The 8,809-nt window shown below is 44.2% G+C and overlaps 1 long non-coding RNA gene across 2 annotated transcripts; it reads right to left on the reverse strand.

Moving 5' to 3' along the window:
* Positions 1 to 789: 789 nt before the first annotated feature.
* Positions 790 to 7,351, reverse strand: LOC115030070 (uncharacterized). 2 transcript variants are annotated; one of them, XR_003835667.2, is made up of 5 exons: positions 6,552 to 7,351; positions 5,613 to 6,078; positions 5,193 to 5,302; positions 3,795 to 4,573; positions 790 to 3,665 (listed from the first exon to the last, which is right to left on the reverse strand). It is a non-coding gene; the product is annotated as an uncharacterized LOC115030070 (long non-coding RNA). The 2 variants fall into 2 exon arrangements; XR_015047166.1 differs by having other exon boundaries at positions 790 to 4,573.
* Between the last annotated feature and the right edge of the window lie 1,458 nt (positions 7,352 to 8,809).

The raw sequence follows: 8,809 nt of genomic DNA on the forward strand, positions 1-8,809 counted from the left end.
AAGAGTTCAACCTTTCTCTTCATGCTCCATTTCAGAGACTGTGTAACAGACCTCAGCAAAGACTGGGAAGGGACCAGAGTGTTTCAGGTGTGCAACAGAAGCAGGAGGAAGCCATTGCTAAGGATTTATGTTCCCAGAGGCCAGGAACAAGCAGCAGTCCTCTGCTCACTGCGGGGAGTTTGGGCCTCTGGAGAGATTCCATTTTAAGTCATCCCAGGACCACAGCTTTCCTGCTGCTCCTTGAGAATTTCCATTTGCTCCCTCTGCTGAGGGGGAAAACGCCTCCAACATTTGACTCTATAGCAGAGGCCTCCTTTTTGTCTCTCTCAACGGGCCACCTACCCTCATCTTTGGCTAGCTCTGAGAAGGTGGACAGAGACAGAAACAGTGTGCATCCGGGACCAACATTATCCTCCAGTGAATGATGTCCTAATCTCAGTCGGCCAGTCTATGCCACCCTGATTAACCATTCTAGATCTCTTAGATTCAGACCTCTGTCCCTGCTGCCCATGCATCTCTGTCCTGGCTGAATTTTCATTGCAATCGGTCCTCACCCAGAAATGGGGCCTTTTAGCCTTTCTTTTCATGGCTGGATTTAAGGCACCAGCACACTGTTTCTCCACTCTCTTGACTCTAAAATTGGGATGTTTTCGAGCAATCTGCTCACCTTGCTCCTTTAAATTCCCCTTCACGAGTGGCCCCTCCCATCAGTATGCAACTCTGCTTCACACTTGGTTTTCGGGAAGTTGCCCCTCTGCTGTCTGCTGTGTCTTAAGTGTGCTGCCCTGTGTTACCAAGCTTCTCTGGTATGCTGAGCAGTTGTCACCGCTTCCTCCCCCAGCACTGTTCACAGGTGTTGTCTTGCATCCCCTTCTGTGTTCCAAGCATCCTTCCCTTTATGGTCCAGAGGGCTTCCTTAAGTAGTACACCAAAACCCATCCTATGTCTCCTCATTAGCATCGAGCACACCAACCCCAGTGCTCTCGGGTTCCCCGAGTGCATCTTCTTCTGCTCTTGTTCTTCTGTGCTTCACAGGCACACACGTCTAAGAAGTGGCTTTGTATTCCCATCTCCCCCTTTCTCACATTGTTCCTCTAGGAAATTTCTTTTCCCACCGTGAATGTAAATAAACAACCAGTACATCTACCACTGCCTACATCAACTGGTCTGTTTAGTTACAACCCACTCAAGGGCAAGGGATTGTTCAGTTCCAACACCATCCTGTGCAAGGGAATATGTACTATTCATTAGAAAACCAGTTGGGGATTACTGTTAAATGATGGACTCATTTTTATTTTTGTGTGTATAACTCTTTGCCTGCCTGCATGCATGTGCATTTCAAGAGTGCCTGTGGCATTGGCGGCCAGAAGAACAAGACAGATTCTCTGGAACTGGAGTTATAGATGGTTGTGAGCTGTGCTCACGTGGTCCTGGGATCAGAACCTGGTCCAATGTCATAGAAGAGAGTGCTCTTAACCTCTGAGCCATGGCTCCAGCCCGATGCACCCACTAGTAAGCATTCCACACAGGTTGCTAATGTCAGTGGGTCTGATGCCCTTCAATTTTGAATACAAAGCCGACTTTACCCATTTTCAGGTCTCATGTACTCCCTTTGTCCCTCACACAAATTATCTCCCCCCTACTTATCCCACCTCATCAGTCTCCCTCCTGTTTATATGCACTCCATATCTTATGCCCCAGGAGAAATGTGTTTTGTTTCCTCACTTCTGAGTTGTTTGGTTCTACTGTACTTGTCTGAATTATCTATATATTTCATTAAGTTTCTGTATGATGACTTGTGTAACAAGGTTTTTTGCTCACCCCTTTTGGATTTTGTCTCTTCACTCTGCCAATTATTTCGTGTTTAAGGTGAAGGAAGTCGTTAATTTATGAGGACCCCACCTGACTAATATGGAGACCATTTCCGGAGTTGTCGAACCTTTGAAGGATGCACTTGACTATCTGCTTCTCTTGAGAAATGACCCCTGCATTCTCCCGAGACCCTCCGCATTTCAGGCCTTACCTCCTTTTAGAACCGATTTTCTTCCGTCTAAAGTTAGGGGTCTGGTTTTAGCCTTCTGCATGTGTATATCCAGTTCTCCCCAGGACTATCTGTCAATGAGGATGGCTGCCCCTCTCCCGTGTCCCTTTTTCACATCTTGGTCAAACAGCCACAGAAGCCACCAATGTGCTCTCACATGTGGGCACCAGCTGCATAGTTCTACCTTTCTATGTTCGAATAGGAGTCAGTGTCTGTAGAAGTCATGGAGGGAGAAAGGAGCCTCCAGAGGAGGTCCAGAGGTGGGGGACCGTAAGACGCATGAGATGTGAACATGGACTTTCTAGGATACCGGGCATGGAAAGCCTTACAGAGGGACGGTGCTAGGGTCAACCAAAACTCAGGACATAGCCAACAGCCATACAGAATCTTACTAAACTCAGAGGGCAAGTAAAAGATTTCTTTTCTTTTTTTGTGATTATTACTCCATCTGTTATCTATTTCCTCTTCTACCCCAAAGACTCACATATACCCTTCCTTGCTCTCTTCCAAATAACCCCGTTCTCCATCAATTGTTATTTCCTCTACCCATGTATTCATGTACATGCATATAGATTTCTACATATAACCAGCTCAAGCTTCATGGTGTGACCTGGATGCGTGTTTCCAGGACTGGCCTCTGGTAGGAGATAAACAACTGTTGTGCTCCTTCCTGGGGAAGCCTATCTCTCTAGCTCTCAGCCCTCCTTAGTTTGCCCTTGTTCTTTGGAGATAAGGTTGAGGCCCTGTGGCCTTTCCCTCTGCCCATATCTGGCATGTCTACTCTTCCTTGTCCAGCTCATGTTTGGGCAGTCGTGTTGCTGAGACTTTGCAGGTCGCTTCTGGCAGTCTTAGGAGTCACAGCCTCGCATCTCGTTCCCTGATCCTCTAGTTCTTAGACTGCTTCTGACCCCTCTTCCAAAATACTCCCTGAGCCTTAGATGCAGCTGTGTTGGAGATGTCTCCATTGTGCCTGGGCTCGGCAACTCTGCAGTTCGATGGCTTGTTGTTTTCTGGAATGACCTCTGTCTGTTGCCAAGAGAAAGGAAATCGATGAGGCATGAGGATTACACTTCTCTGTGGGTATAAGGACAGATATTTAGAGCATAGTTAGGTTACTGCGATGCTATAGTAAACTGGTCGTTGTACACTCTCCGCCAAGATTTGTCACCTCACAAGTTAGTCCTGGCCAGTCTGCTAGGGTTTCAGTACCACCCAGGATTTCTCTCCTGTTGAGCAGGTCTCAAGTCCAATTTGACAACCAAAATTTTGGATGGAGGCACGCTAAAGGAATGGATAATGCTGCTCCCCAAAGCCACAAGTTTTGAACCAAAAACCTCAGCACCAGTGGTAGGCCATCTCCTCCTGTGTTATTGGTTGGAGGCTCAGCAGACAAAGGATGATATTGCCACTGGCCTAGGACACTCACTAGAACTAGATAGTAAGAAGCTGTTACTGAAGAAGCCACAGACCTGGGATTAGGCAAATAGGTAAAGCAAGATCGAAGTAAGCTGGGACGTTCCATTCTGCTGGTTGGTGCTCACATTGCTGGAAGGTGGCATGCAGGCAGGGAAAAGGCATCTGTGGTCGTCCCCAGCACTGGATTCTAAACACCTGAAAAACCACCCTAAAAGGCAAGATGCTTCCACTTGTGCAGTAAAGACATGATTGGTTTCGAAACAACCAATTATTTAGATGGGATTGATAGGATCCAATTGATGGATTTGAGGCTTGATCCATGGGAAGAATCACATACCTGGAATCTAGAGTCTGCACTACTGTGATAAATCAGCATGACCAAAGCTCTCTCATGTGGAAGAAAGGATTTACTTCTTCTTGTAGCTTGCAGGGAAGGTACCATTCCAGGAAGTCAGGGCAGGTAGCTGGAGACAGGAACTAAGTCAGAGGAAAGTCAAGAGTGCTGCTCACTAGTGTGCTCCTCGTTGTCTGCCCTGCTTATGTTCTTTATTTTTTTTCACTAGCTACTGTCTTTTTTAAGTCAGTTCATTGCTATTAATTTTCCTCTTTCCTTTTATATTTGAGATTACTATATTTCTCCCTTCTCTTTCTCCCCTCCAAATCTTCCCATATACCTCAATTTATTCTCTTTCAAATTTATGACCTGCTTTTTGTCAATGGCTCTTACTCAGACACACACACACAGACACACACACTCACACTCACTCCCATCTGTATATAAAGTGCCCAAGGGGCCAACTATATAAAAGTATGTACTGTGGTAAACTTCTCTCACCATCCTCACCAAGACCACCATCATTGGCTTCTGATTCTACTCACCCAAACTGCATCTTACCACCTCAGAGCTTGTGGTCTCTTCCTCTTAGCACTTTGATCAGTCATGCATCTCTTCACTGACTGTTGACACTGAAAAAAAATGCTGTCTTCTAGACATGCCATGGTGACCACATTCATGAACGGACAGAAGCTGTGTGTACCTTCCCAATACTGTGCAGACTCCTGGAAGGATGCTCCTCAGGGCTTGTTCCTTAAAGAAAAGCTACTGATAGCTGAGATCTGCAGGGAGAGGGAGAATCATTATTTTTTGTTTTGGGTTTTTGTTGTTGTTGTTCTATTATCAAAAATAGATTTGTTTCATACAATATATTCTGGATGCTGCTTTCGTCCCACCAACTCCCCCCAGGTCCTCCCCACCTCCCCTCCAGCAGCCACATTATGCTCAAGCTGTGACTGCTGGGACTTGAAGCAGAGGCATAGCAATCTAATGTTTGTCTTCTTTTGCTAACCTAGATTAAACTACAAATTATTTCACCAATATTATTGCTTTCAGACTGGGAAACCTGTCAATCTTTGGACTTGCCCATGTCCCAACACTTCTACCACATGCTCCGCCACCTTGACTGCCCCAGCCTCTCACTGATGTCTAGCACCTGTTCTCACGTTTCTCCCGCCCTGCACTGTGTGACTAGCCGGGAGACTGCCACAGAACCCCATTATCTGAGTGGAGCAAGTGTGATTTAACCTGCATCCAAGGAAGAAGCTTCGAGACCACAAGCTGCCAATCTCGGTCAATGACATTCATAATCCAGTCTTTCAAGAATCAGGATAGCTGCCCCCAACAGGTTTTAGAGACATGAATATGCACAGGTACCAGGACCACCTTTCAGGGCTTTACCTTGGCTTGACTGATGCTCGTTAAATTGAAGCAAGGTTGAAGAGTGGCTTAGATGGTCTGCAGGGCAGATTTCCATTAGACCCTCACTCCTATCTTTGAAATCAACAATTCTATGTGAAGAGATAATAAAATATATAAGCCAACCAGAGCAGTCAAAACACAATAGTCCTAAATAGAGTCATAATCTCAGATAAATCTGAGGAAGATGCATACTAGTTTAAAATGGCAGTCTCTAGCATGCTAAACAGTGTGCCATCTCAGTAAACACACTGAGTACACTCCAGTCCTATACACTTTATGCCATTCAGTGTTGATAAACATTCAATTTTTATAATTACTTTGAATTCACTTTACATACCAATCACTGATCCCTCCCACAATCCTTACCCCTCCCCTCCCCTGCCCTCCCCTCCCCTTCACCTCTGAGTGGGTGGGGGTCTCTGAGTATCCCCCCACCTTGGCACATCAAGTTTCTGCAGGGTTAGGCACTTCCTCTCCCACCAAGGCCAGACAAGGCAGCTCAGCTAAAAGACCATAGCCTACATACAGGCAACAGCTCTTGGGATAGTCCCTGCTCCAGTTGTTTGGGACCCACATGAAGACCAAGCTGCACATCTACTACATATGTGTGGGGAGGCTTAGGTGCAGCCCATGTATATTCTTCTCTGTGTATGGTTCAATCTCTGAGAGCCCTCAAGGGTCCAGGTTAGTTGACTCTGTTGGTCTTCCTGTGGAGTTCTTATCCCCTTCAGGTCCTCAGTCCTTCCTCCTATTCTTCCATAAGAGTTCCCAAGCTCCATCCACTGTATGGCTGTGGGTCTCTGCATCCCTAATGAGTCAGCTTCTGGGTGGAGCCTCTCATAGGACAGCCATGTTTGACTCCTATCTGCAAGCATAACAGTATTATTAATAGTGTCAGAGATTGGTGCTTGTCTCAAGAAGGGTCAGTTATTGGTTAGCCATTCCCTCAGTCTCTGTTCCATCCCCTGTCCCTGCATTTCTTGTAGACAGGATAGATTTTGGGTTAAAAGTTTTGTTGGTGGGTTGGTGTCCCAATCACTCTGTAAGAGTTCCTGCCTGGCTACAAGAGGCGGCTTCTTCAGGTTCCATATCCCCAATGCAGTGAGTCACACTAAGGTCACCATCATTGATACTTAGGAACCTCCTTATCTCAGGTTTCTGTTATGTCCTAGAGATGCCCCCTACCTCCTCACCCCTGTCAGTTGCAGATTTCCATTCATTCTCATGGCCATTTCTCCTGTTCCTCCCCACACCTGATCCTGACCTCCCTCTTCCCCTCCCTATCCTCCTTCCTCCCAGTTCCCTCTCTCCATCTGCCTCTGATGACTATTTTATTACCCCTTCTAAGTGAGATTCAAGCTTCCTGGCTTGGGCCTTTCTTCATGTTTAGCGTCTTGGGTCTGTGGAATGCAGCACGGTAACTGTACTCTATGGTTTTGGGTCTGGGCGACCTCACTCAGGATGATATTCTCGAGTTCCATCCATTTGCCTGGAAAATTCATTATATCCTTGTTTTTAATATCTGAGTAGTACTCCATTGTGTAGATCTACCACATTTTCTGTATCCATTCTTCAGTTGAGGTACATCTGGGTTGTTTCCAATTTCTGGTTATTATAAATAAAGTGGCTATAAATATAGTGGAGCATGTGTCCTTGTTATATGTTGGAGCATCTTTTGGGTATATGCCCAGGAGTGGTATAGCTGGGTCTTGAGTAGGTTTCCTATAGGGACCAATAATTGGACTAATAGAGTTACAAAAAAAGATATGAAGTTAGAAGCAGGCATGTTTGGGGGACAGGACAGAAGTTGGAGAGGGAAATTGGGGTTACATATAGCATGTATACTATATACATATATTATATACACATTTAAAATTCACATTAATTGCAAACACACTGATATATAAATGTATACATACACACACACACAACACAGCACAAAATCCCTGGATGCTAAGGAACTATCTCTCAGTTTGAAGCCATATTACTCCAGGGTGGAACACATTAAAGGAATAAGGGCAGCTTCAGGTATGGAAGAAGACTTCTTTGACTTTGGTTTCATAATACCAAAAGAGTATCTGTTTGACACCACTGTATACCTGTTGCTCGACATTTAACTTTTCTTAATAACAGCACCAAAAGAAGTTAAACAGAAATGTTTATATTTCTGAATATATACAGACTATTACAGAAATGTATACTTTGCTAATGAGTATCTTTAAGAATAACCTAAAATTGCTTTCACAAAGAATCTTCTAAAATGTTTTAGATTGTTATACCTCTATTGTTCCCGATTTGTCCCATGGAAGGTCAAATATTGCCTCTTTCTTCACCATTGCTGGTACAGCAGCAAAAGAAGTAGAGTGTGGAAAAGAAGGCTGAAAGCATATACAAACTCATTCTCTTGTCCAAAGCTCATTTCAGCAATAATGTGACACTTTCAATTGCCCGAAATTAGGTCATCTAAAGTATTTTTCTGGACACCTGCATCCCCACAGGGTCATGAATCAGCTCCCACATATGGGACAATTGCACAGCCCCACAAAGCCAAGCACTGACCTTGGCCTTCTCACCTGCCACATGCTGCTCACTGGCCAGTGACCATTTTATAATAAATCAAAGACATGTCCTGGGTCACCTCAGAACATATGACCAGACTTCATTCAAGAGCTATGACCCATCTCCAAATGACTATGTCCATTCTGACAAGGACAGCAGCAGTAAGCAGCTATTCACTGCAGTGCACAGCTACTTCCTGTAGACACTATCTCCATTAGATATTCTAAGCCTTATACACATTGATGCGCATACCTTTCCTGTTTCCAACCTGCTCTTAAGAGACAGTCTAGATGCACACATGATCCCTGGGAAAGTGCAATAGGATCTTGTCCAGGGCCGGCCAGTCCCTCCTAGATACACGCTGGGATATTCAGTATATGCAAACACTTCAGCAAACCTCTATGTTGCTGCCAGTAACTTGTTCTTAAGTACAAGTATTTGGCACAGAAGTATTCCATTGGCACAGAGATATTTTAGGTAAGAGGTTACAAATAAAGAAAACAGGTGAACAACCACACAGCTATTTGCACATCACTAAGGAAAAGTAAGGCAGCAAGAAATTGAGAATTGGAGAAAAGGTATGGATGGACAGAGGAAAAGAGAGGAGGGGAGGAGCCGGGAGGTATGGAAGGAAAGAAAAGAAGCAGTTTAATAATTGAAATTGCTTAAAATGTATTGTTCTGAATTCTGTTCCATTTTTCCTACTTAGTTCCTTTTAAGTAAAGTTCAAGAGCATACAAAAAATTCATGTTTATAGATATCAATAACTATACAAGTATTAAAGGTATAGGCATATAAAGAAGGAACTATTTAACTCCAGGATGGAATTATCTCTGAAAGACCAAAAAGCAATGCAGGAGATGAGAGTCATGTCTATAATGTTTTTTTCTTTTCTATAATTTTTTTAAAAACTCTAATATAATTACATCATTTCCTTCTCCTCATTCTAGATCTCTCATGTCTGCCCTAGCTCACTCTCTCTCAAACCCATGTCCTCTTTTTCTTTAATTATCATTCCTTCATATATAGACATATAT

The sequence above is a fragment of the Mus caroli genome, unplaced genomic scaffold (genome assembly GCF_978045245.1).
Source record: "Mus caroli unplaced genomic scaffold, Mus_caroli_1 scaffold_5, whole genome shotgun sequence".
In the NCBI taxonomy this organism is placed as follows: Eukaryota; Metazoa; Chordata; class Mammalia; order Rodentia; family Muridae; genus Mus; species Mus caroli.